Genomic DNA, 12,070 nt, shown 5'->3' on the forward strand with positions numbered 1-12,070 from the left:
ACATTTTATCCCAAAGCAGCAGAATACATATTCTTCTCAAGTGCACATGGAACAGTCTCAAAAATAAACCAAATCTTAGGGCACAGGGTAAGTATCTGCAAATTCAAAAAGATTGAAATCATATCAAGAATCTTCTCAGATCACAATGCCATGAAACTAGACATCAACCACTATAAAAAAATAAAAAATATTCAAACACCTGGAGGCTAAATAGCATGCTATTAAACAATGAATGGGTTACCAATAAGATCAAGAAAGAAATCAAACACTTCTTGGGGGAAAAAAAAAAAAATGAACAGACAACAATCCAAAATCTATGGAACACAGTGAAAGCAATCCTGAGAGGAAAATCCATAGCATTAAAGGCCTATCTCAAGAAACAAAAAAACCTCTAACGAACCATCTAAAGCAACAACTGAAAGAACTACAATGAGAACAGCAAGAAAACCCCCAAAGAAGTAGAAGGAAATAATAAAGATCAGAGCAGAAATTAATGACATAGAGACTAAAAAATCAATACAAAAATCAATGAAACCAAGAGCTGGTTCTTTGAAATGGTAAATAAGATTGATGCACCTTTAGCCAGACTCACTAAGATACAAAGATAGAAGACCCAAATAAATAAAATCAAAAATGAAAAAGATGTAACAACCAACCCAAAAGAAATACAAATGATTGTAAAAAAATATTATGAGCAACTATATGCCAACAAACTGGACAACATGGGGGAAATGGAAAAATTCCTAGAAGCATACAGCCTTCCAAAGCTAAATCAAGAAGAGGCAGAAAACCTGAACAGGCAGATAACAAATAATGAAATTGAAGCAGTAATCAAAAAACTCCCAGCAAACAAAAGTCCTGGACCAGATGAATTTATAGGTGAGTTTTATCAAACATTCAGAAAAGAATTAACACCTATTCTATTCAAACTATTTCAGAAAATTCAAGAGGAGGGAAAACTCCCAAGCTCTTTTTATGAGGCCAGCATCATCCTAATCTCAAAACCAGATAAAGACACTACAAAGAAAGAAAATTACAACCCAATATCCCTGATGAATAGAAATGCTAAAATCCTCACTAAAATACTAGCATACTGGATGCAGCAATACATTTAAAAGATCATACACCACGACCAAGTGGGATTTATTCCAGGGATGCAAGGCTGGTACAACATCTGCAAATCAATAAATGTGATACATGAAATAAACAAAATGAAGGAGAAAAATAATATGATCAGATCAATAGATGCAGAAAAAGCATTCGAAAAAATCCAGCACCCATTTCTGATAAAAAATCTCATCAAAGAGACAATAGAGCGATCATACCTCAACATAATAAAGGACACATATGACAAATCTACAGCTAACATCATACTCAATGGGCAAAAACTAAAACCATTTCCCTTAAAAACTGGAACAAGACAGGGATGTCCACTTTCACCACTCTTATTCAACATAGTACTGGAAGTCCATGCCACAGCCCTCAGAAAGGAAAAAAACATCAAAAGCACCCAAATTAGAAAGGAGGAAGAAAAACTGTCATTATTTGCTGCTGACATGATATTGTACATAGAAAACCCTAAAGACTCCATCAAAGTACTACTAGATTTGATTAACAAACTTGGCAAGGTAGCTGTATACAAAATCAACATCCAGGAATCAATGGCATTCTTGTTTACCAATAATAAACTTTCAGAGAGAGAAACTAAAAAAATAATACCATTTACCATTGCAGCTAGAAAAATAAGATACCTAGGGATAAACTTAACCAAGGATGTAAAAGACCTGTACTTGGAAAATTACAGGACACTGAAAAACAAAATAGAGGAAGATATAAACAAGTGGGAGAATATACCATGCTCATCGATTACAAGAATTAATATCATTAAAATATCCATACAACCGAGAGAAATTTTAAATTCAATGCCATTCCTATTAAAATACCAAAAGCATATTTCACAGATTTAGAATAAACATTTCAGAAATTTATATGGAATCAAAAAAGACCCCAAATATCTGCAGCCATCTTGAGTAAAAAGAACAGAGTGGGAGAGACCACTTTACCAGATGTTAAACTACTACAAAGCCATTGTAATCAAAACTGCCTGGTATTGGTGCTAAAACAGACATGTAGATCAATGGAACAGAACAGAGACCCCAGAAATAGACCCACAACATTATGTTCAGTTAATATTTGACAAAGGAGGCAAGAACATACAGTGGAGTAAAGATAGTCTCTTCAAGAAGTGATGCTGGAAAAATTGGACAGGTACATGCAAAAACATGAAATTAGAAAACCAACTTTCACCATACACAAAAATAAACTCAAAATGGATAAAAGACTTAAATGTAAGTCATGAAACCATAAAAATCTTGGGAGAAAATATAGGCAGTGAAGTCGCAGACATCCCCACGCAGTGGAATTTTTATTGATACATCTCCTAGGGAAAGAGAAACAAAACAAAAAATAAACATATGGGACTACATCAAACTAAAAAGCTTCTGCACAGCAAAAAAGATCAGCCTCAAAATACAAAGGAACCCATGGTCTGGGAAAACATATTTGCGAAGGATGTGTCTGATAAAGGGCTAATTTCCAAAGTGTACAAAGAACTCATACTACTCAGAAAGAGGAAAACAAACAGTCCAATTAAAAAATGAGCAAAAGACCTGAATAGACACTTCTCCAAAACGGACATACAGATGGCTAAGAGACATATGAGAAAATGCTCAAAGTCGCTAATCATCAGATAGATGTAAACTAAAACCACAATGAGGTATCTCTTCACACCTGTCAGAATGGCTACCATCAACAAATCAACAAATGACATGTGCTGGTGAGGATGTGGAGAAAGGGAACCCTAGTACACTGCTGGTGGGAATGCAGACTGGTGCAACCATTATGGAAAACAGTATGGAGGTTCCTCAAAAGATTAAAAATGGAGCTGCCTTTTGTCCCAGTGATCCCACTTCTAGGAATATATCCTAAGAATCCTGAAACCTTGATCAGAAGGAATATATGCACCCCTACGTTCATAGCAGTGCAGTTTACAATAGATAAGATCTGAAAACAGCCCAAGTGCCCATCAGTAGATGAGTAGATAAAAAATTTGGGGACATTTACACCATGGAATACTATGTAGCTGTAAAGAAGAAGGATCTCATACCCTTAGGGACAGTATGGAAGGATTTGGAGAATATTATTCTAAGAGAAATAAGCCAGGAAGAGAAAGAAAAACATCACATGATCTCGCTTAGACGTGGAATCTAAAGAACTTAACAAGCTGATGAACAGAATAGATTCAATGACATGGAAGCATGGATCAGACTGATGAATCTGAAGGATGGTGGATGGCGGGTGGGTACAGGGGGAGATATTAACCAAAGAATTTATGTGCATATATGCACAATCCAAGGACATGGACAATGGCATGGAGACGGCCTGGGGTGGTAGGTGGTATGGGATGGAATGGGTCATTGGGAGAAAAAGGAACATCTGTAATATTTTAAGAAAAAAAAATCTAATGTAATTTATTTATCCATTTTGCAGTTGATTAACTGCTGATATAATAGTCTATTTCTGGATTATTAAAAATAAGGCTGCTATGAACATATTTTCACAAGTCTTTTAGTAATTTTTAAAAATTTATCTTTATTTTTAAAAGTATTGCAGATGTTTCCCTTTTATCCCCATTGACCCTTTTTCCCCCACCCCACCCCTCCCTCAGCCCCAGGCCTTCACCACACTATTGTCTATGTCCATAGGATATTTGTATGTTGAGCTTTAGTAGACATTTCCAACAGTTTCCCAAAGTGCCTTTATACACCCAACAGCAGTATATTAGTGTTTCAATTGCTCCACATTCTCATCAACATTTCACAGTCAGTCTTTCAAAATTTGGCCTTACTTATGGGTATATAATGGTATATTATTGTAGTCTTAATCAGCACTTCTATTACAAATGTGCTTAATACCATTTTATATGTGTAATAACTATTTGACCATTTCTGTAAAATTCTTATTCAAATATTTTGCCCCCCTTTCCATTGGTGTTTCTGTCTTTTCCTTATAACATTCTGGATGGAAGTCCCTGTGTCTTGCCCATTCACTCTTATTGGTGTCTTTTGATGAAAAGAAATTCTTAAAATAGCATAATTTATTAATCAATGTGGTATAATTTATCAATATTCTCCTTTATGGCTGGTGCTTTTTGTGTCCTATTTAGAAGTCTTTCCCAAGGTAATGAAGCTCTTCTATCCTATCTTCTAAAAGTTTTACTGTTTTTATCTTTCACTTTGAAGTCCACAATATAAGATAATTTTTAGCTATGGTGCAAGTTGGAAGTTAAGATTAATTTTTTTTCAGATGTTTTTCCAATTGATCCAACACCATATATTGATCAGAATAGCATTTCTTTTTTAAATTTATCTTTATTGTTGAAAGTATTACCTTTTTCCCCCATTGACCCCCCTCTACCCTGCTCCCACCCCCTCCCCAGGCTTTCATCACACTATTGTCTGTGTTCATGGGTTATGCATATATGCATATAAGGTCTTTGGTTAATCTCTTCCCACCTCCTCTCCCTCCCTCTGAAATATGTCAGTGTGTTGCATGCTTCAATGTCTCTGGATCTATTTTGTCTGTCAGTTTATTTTGTTCATTAAATTCTTCTTAAAGAAAACATTTCATGTAATACCAGTTTAGTGGTGATTGACACCTTTAGCTTTTTCTTGTCTGTGAAGCTCTTTATCTAACCTTCAATTGAAAATGATAGCTTTGCTGGGTAAAGTAACCTTGGTTGTAAGTCCTTGCTTTTCATCACTTTGAATATTTCTTGTCCCTCCCTTCTGGCCAGTGAAGCTTCTGTTGAGAAATCAGCTAACAGTCATATGGGCGATCCCTTGTAGGTAACTAATTGCTTTTCTCTTGCTGCTTTTAAGATTCTTTCTTTGTCTTTAACCTTTGGCAATTTAATTATAATGTGTCATGGTGTGGGCGTCTTTGGATTCACCTTTTTTGGTACTCTCTGTAAGACTTGTAAGTCTATTTTTTTCACCAGATAGGAAGTTTTCTGTAATTATTTTTTTCAAATAGGTTTTCAATTGCTTGCTCTCTCTCTTCTCCTTCCGGCATCCTCATGATGCAAATGTTGGCATGCTTGAAGGTGTCCCAGTGGCTCCTTACACTGTCTTCATATTTTTTTATTCTTTTTTTTTTTTTTAACTCTTCTGATTAGGTGTTTTATGCTTTCATGTTCCAGATCAATGAGTTGATTCTCAGTGTCCTCTACTCTACTGTTGATTCTCTGTAAATTATTCTTCATTTCAGTTAGTGCATCCTTCATTTCTGACTGGCCCTTTTTTAAAAGTTTTAAAAAATATTTTATTTATTTATTTATTTATTTATTTATTTAATCTTTTTATTGATTGCAAAGAGAGGAAGGGAGAGTGAGAGAAAGAAATAGAAATATCAATGATGAGAGAGTCATCATTGATTCCCTCCTGCATGTACCCGACTGGGGATCAAGCCTACAAACTGGGCATGCACCCTGACTGGGAATCTCCTCGATCCTAGATCAATGCTCAACCTGTGAGCCACACCCAGCCAGGTGTGGTCCTTTTTTATGTCATTGATGTTCTCCCTAATTTCCTTGAAATTCTCATTAAGTTCCTTGAGCATCCTTATAACCATTGTTTTAAACTCTGTATCTAATAGTTTACTTGCTTCCATTTCGTTTAGTTCTTTTCCTGGAGATTTCTTCTGCTCTTTCATTTGTGACATGTTTCTTTTCTCCTCATTTTGGCTGTTTCTTTGTGTTTGTTTCTATGTATTAGGTAGAGCTTCTATGTCTCCTGGAATTGGTAGAGTGGCATTTTGTAGTAGGTGTCCTTTAAGACCCAGTAGCTCAGCCTCCCCAGTCACCTAAGCTTGGCACTCTAGTTGTGCCCCTATGTGAGTTCTGTGCATTGTCCTGTTGTAGTTGAGCCTTGGTTGCTGTTGGCATCACTGGAAGTAACTGACCCATGGCCAATCAGCTGTGAGGACCAGCTGAAACTACAGAGGAAGAGCTGCCATGTAGGAGACACCGTTATGGAGCAGGATTTGCTTCAGTGGGGCTTTGGTGCTCACCAAGTCCACCCCTTGGATGTGTCATGTGTGGATGTGGTAGGGTTGTAATCTAGCATGATCTGAAGCTGAACACCTGGCACACTGGCTCTGGAGCCTCCTGGGAGATGCAAAGTCAGCTACTGCTTGTGCCCTGCTTGGAGCTACCTGGAACAAGCTACAGAGCAATCTTCAGATGGCTGCTACTTATGTTGGGGTTGTAAGTGCCCAGAGGAGGCCAAGTTGTGAGCCTTGGGGGGCTGTTGCTAGTGCTGGTCCTCGGTCCACTTATTGAGAGGTATAAGGTACAATGAGGACAGCTGTTGCTTGTTTGAGAGATTTTAGGAAAGTCTGAAGCCTGAAACAGAATAGGCCATTCATATGGAAAAGCCACTGCCAACAGCTCAGGTGGGGCTGCAAATTAGGTGGGGTGGAGTTCTCAGAGAATCACCAGGGCAGGGAGAATAGTGTGGGCCAGGTTGATGGAGACTCAGATATGGCACCTGCCAGTCTGCTCTGCAGTGGAGGAGGTCTCAGCAGAGTAACAATGACCACTGCTAGCCCTTTTGCCTGGAATAAAACTGTCCCCCAGTTCTTGCTCTGATGCTAGACAATTTCATTCCTCCCCATATTCCCTTGATCATTTCAAGCTGTTGCCCTAGCATTGGAGCTCAGAAGGAGTGAGTCCAAATAAGTCTGTGCACTGGTTCTTTAAGAGGATCTGTCTGGTACCCCAGCAGCCTCTGTGTCACTCAAGCACAATTCCCACTGGTTTTTACAGCCCAAAGTTATGGGGACTTCTCAGCTCCGGAACCTTGGGCTGAGGGATCTGGTGTGGGGCTGGGACCCCTTTCTCTTCACAGGGGACCTCTACAGCCAAGATATCCATCCCTATTAAAAAAACTCCACACATGTGTGTCAGACCAACTGGTTCATGCCTCTGCCCCTCCTACCAGTCTCAATGTGGTTCCATCTTTATTTTTATTTATTTATTTTCATTTTTTAAAATTTATTTTTATTGTTGAAAGTATTACAGATGTTCCCTATTTTCCCCTTGAGCTTTTCTACCCCACACTCACCCCCTGACCCAGTCCTCCTTCACACTATTGTCTGTGTCCATGGGTTATGTATATATGTATATAAGTACTTTGGTTAATCTCTCCCCATCCACAGTCCCCCCCTCTACTCTGAGATTCATCCTTCCTTCTGTTCCATTCTTCTATGTCACTGAATCTATTTTGTTCATCAGTTTATTATGTTCTTTAGATTCCACATGTAAGTGAGATCATGTGATATTTGTCTTTCTCTGCCTGGCTTATTTCGCTTAGCATAATAGTCTCCAGGTGTGGTTTTATCTTTAATTCTCTAGTTGTAGGGTTTCCATTCAACCAAATTTCAGGTGGTTCTGAACGATGGCTGTTCAGTATTTTAGTTGTAACTTTGATGTGGTTGTGGGAGAAGGTGAGTACTGTGTTTACTTAGGTCTCCATCTTGGTTTCTTCCAAAATATCCTTTCTTTATCAAAACGAAAAATGAATTGTGCTGGAATGGAGAGGAGAATAAACTCTTGATTTCAGATTAAAAATTATTTTTATGGGCAGATTTAAACTTGAAACTTAGGAGTTATAGCTAAAATCCAGCAAGAATGCCCTTAAAAAGTTAACGATTGCCAAACTAAATCCCATAAATGATGTGAATAGTTTTGAATGAACTGCTGGTGAAGGTTATGAGCCAAGATCTCTACAAACTGAAGAAAATTATGTCTACCTCTAGACAACTGTGTATTTGCTGTGCAGGTGACCCTCTAAGGAGAAGGCTATTGGCAAGCCTTCAGATAGAAAGTGCTCTGATATCCTTCAGTTATAGGGATCTAGGTCAACTGTTGTGGGTTTTTTTTTAATTCTTTAAGGACTGCAAAAACAAATAGAATTGGATTTTTTGCACTGTCTATCAGGTTCTTGGCCAGGAGTATTTTTATATATCATTGGACAATTACATGGATCACACAGGTCAGTCACTCATGATATCTGATCCCAGGTTTTCTTGGGAGTCTAGAAAACCAAAGCATCTCACAGCTGGCCTTCTATCCATTCTCCCTGTGCTACTGTCCCTCAGTTGTCCCCTCCTAGACTTAATCCTTCTTCTTATTTTTGCTTAAATCCATCTTTGACAACTTCTCATAACATACAGATACTGTCCTATCTTCTGAGCAAGTTTATTCCCCTCAACCTCAACTGTCCTGCTGACTTCCTCCAGCCTAATTTTCTAACACTTGTTATTCATGCTTGATATAGTTCCTAGCACTCACCATGCTGATTCATGCCTCTGTACCTTTAGTTGTGATGTCCTCTCTGCCTGGATCACCCTTTCTATCTTCATTTCCACAGTGGATGTGAAATCAAGAAGCTTTAACAATATCTATTAGTCACCAGGAAGATTTTCTATGACCCAAGTGAGCTAAATATCCCATATCTACCTCTATAACCACACATACCATTTAATACTAGAAGAGTCTGCTTATGTGCCCATTTCCCTCATGTTGGCTCCATATCTTATCTTTCATTCCCCATTATCAAGCACAGTTTCTGGAACATTGTAGTTCAATCCAACTATGTTGAATGCACTTGAACTGCAGTAGTACAAGGATTAACTTGCTCAGAAGTTCCTGAAATAGAGGCTGAGGACCAAGTTGATTGAAGTATTATACATACTACTGAGGCTGCCAGCCTTGATTGGGGGAATCCATGTCAGCCCAGACAACCACTCACTCCAGAGTCATAGAGGAACAGAGATCAAAAGTTTGGAACTTCTGAATAGGCTCTCAGTTTATAAAAGCAAAGCTTCCCTTGTCAAGCACTTATTTCTAAAATTGAATAAATAAGTTTTAAAAGGCAACTGAATGTCCTCCATTTCATGTTTTCTTAAGCCAGCATTAGACTGTATGACACATCCAGCAAATAACTGTGGTGTTCTGAGGAAGTGTTTTAAAAAACACACAACCCTGACAACAAGTGCAGACAGGGATCTTGTTTGTTTTTGAACATTAAAAGAAGTTAAAATTGGAGTGGTTAGTGAGTGTAAGCTCATACCACACCAACTCATGGGCTCTTTTAAAATAAATATAGCCCAGTGGGCATGGCTCAGCGGCTGAGCATCGACCTAGGATCCAGGCTATTGGGGTTCAATTCCTGGTCAAGGCACATGCCCGGGTTGCGGGCTCGATCAATGACTCTCTCATCATTGATGTTTCTATCTCTCTTTCCCTCTCCTTTCCTCTCTCTGAAATCAATAAAGATATATTTTTAAAAATGCTTAAAATAAATATATTCATGTCTCACAGACTGCATTGGAAAAATATTTTATACTAGAAGATATTAAAATTTTGAAAAATTCAATGTAATTTTAAAAACATCACCCCAAATAATTTAGTTGGTGCTTAAATTTAAATTTTGGAGGCTAATATAAAAATAACTTAACGACAGCTTAGTTCAGTTACTACTGTTACTTATTATAGTTGATAACATACAATAATTAAATAATTACCTAACTTAGCTAAGACCAGAAAATGGCAAAGGATTTTCACTGAGTTTTCTCTGTTTTCACCTGCATCATGTATACTCTATGCCCCTTTCTGCCCTGCTATGTGTCCCAGGGGGCCCTATGGACTGTATTTCCTAAGTTTCCTTTCCAGCTGACCTCTGGTTGGGTTATTCCTATGGAAGAATTCATGGAGGATTAAAAAGTGTTAGGAAAGAAAGGTTAGGGTGTTTCTTCCCCTGCTTTCTCTATTCATCAGTGCTATATTTTGGCATGGTTGTGTCCCTATGAGACTATAGGTTCCAATGGGAAACTTCCCCCTCTACCTCATTTCATGGCTCCAGTAACATGTTTTTTTCCTATTGCCCCACCAGGCCTAGAAGTGATCATGGTTTTTCACTGACACTAATCTCTGAATGATTCAACATCCTTGTTTTCTTAACCAAGCTCATATCTTTGTAATTAGTCCCTTCATTAATGTCTTTATTTGATCCATCTTAGGCAATACAGTTACCTTTCAATATCCCAAATGACACAGGTTAAATTTAGTGTATTTGTAGAGTAAATGTCATATCACAGTTGTAAAATCGCCCTATCCCCCAGGCCAAGTGTTGAACTAAAAGAGAAAGCAGTGAAAGAATTCTTTATGACTCATTAACAGAGATTTACAATTTAACAAAGAGTTACCAATGAAACTTAAGATTAGGAAATGCCATTTTGAAGGCATTTTAAGATGTCACTTCACTGCAAGAAATCCATGAGTATAAAGGGGAAAAACAATGTGAAAGTTTTAAATTATGAGATACATTCATAAGAAGAAAAACCTCCCATTAACAGGGCAAACAGCAAATAAATGCCACCCAGTGTTTACATAAAGCATGGAAACCTGATGCTATTACTTGTTTGGGCTGCAATAACTATCCAACCCCTCCCACTCTCCTTATTGATCCAACAAAATTGGAATCGTGGTTCCTTTGAAGAGCCACAAACATGCTATAAGACTGGGCATTGTAATTAGCTCTATCCCATTTGTGCCTGAGGTAAGTGAATGTTAGCCTGGGTCAGGAGGTAGACTCAGGAGAGCTAAGACAAGATTGGAAGCTAAAGATGAAGAACATTCAGATTCCTAGTAGATTCCAAGTAAATATAAAGCTAGGTATAAATGAAACAGAAAGAATGGCCAGCATTTAGAATAGGTCCAGACTGGCAAGAGGGTCAGAGTCCACAAGGTAACTTTAAGAAGACACTGGATATCAAACCCTTGCTTCATCTCATCAAGTTTTACATACTTCTACCATAAGAATAATAGCAAACCCCATCAAAGCTGGTTGAAAGAATTAAACTCTAGTAGGATAAAAATATTAAGAGAAAGGCAGTTCCTTATAAGATTAGAAGATATCATTTGCAACCCCCAAAGAGCGTTGTAGATTGGCTCGTTTAATAAACAATATAGTTATGTTTTAAGAATTTTTTAGTTTATTTTTCAACCCAGTCATACATTGCATCAAGGTTTAGAGGTACTAAAGTAGACATAAATTCAATGTGTTTTCTAAGATCAGACTTTCTTTTAAAAGGTATATGAAAAATTCCTTGTAATTACAAGAAAAGATTTTTTAAAAACACATTTCTCTACACTTTTGCTTCTAGCCAAAATGGAGTAAAGCGGCCAGATTAATTTGCAACCTGAAAAAAACAAATAGTGGATAAAATATATGAATCAATGCGTTTCAAGACAATGGATAAATCAACAAGGGACAGGGATCCTTGAGAGAAAGGAAACAAATAAGGCAAGCCCTATGATGACCCCAGTTTAGTCCCTTAAAAGATTCCAGGCTGTGAGGACAGGGAACCCAAGCAGAGCCTATCAGACTATCTGAGTTAAGAAGACAAAACTAAGTGTCCAGGGAGACTGAAGCAGCTATAGTTCATAGGACTGGGTACCAAAGAGGAGAGTGCTACACACACAGAAAAACCTGGAGATTTGCAAAAAGACCCTTTCAGATATTCAGCAAAATGTTGATCAGTGCACACATATAAGGAAATCGCCATGGCTGGCAAAAGAATCATCTAAAAAGGTTACAGAGAACAATACCTGGTGTTCATGCAGGACTGGAAATGTTGCTTCTTACTACTCAGTGAAACTTTGATTCACAGGGCATTGGGCAGAAATTTCACAGAAGTGTCTTGTGTCTACTCCTACGTAAATAGTTTTGAAAGCAAGACTTGAAAAGACAAACTATTTTCAATTATTTTAACTGAATCCTAGGGGGGAAAATCAATAATATCTATAAGCATAAAACATGTCAACACCCAACAATGTAAAAATTCACCATATCTGGTATCCAATGAAAAATTACCAGTCTAAAAATCATTGTTGATGTGATGGCTGAATTGAATCATATGTTACTTTATCTCAGTAAAACTGTGA

This window comes from Miniopterus natalensis, chromosome X, assembly GCF_054644295.1.
Source record: "Miniopterus natalensis isolate mMinNat1 chromosome X, mMinNat1.hap1, whole genome shotgun sequence".
Lineage (NCBI taxonomy): Eukaryota > Metazoa > Chordata > Mammalia > Chiroptera > Miniopteridae > Miniopterus > Miniopterus natalensis.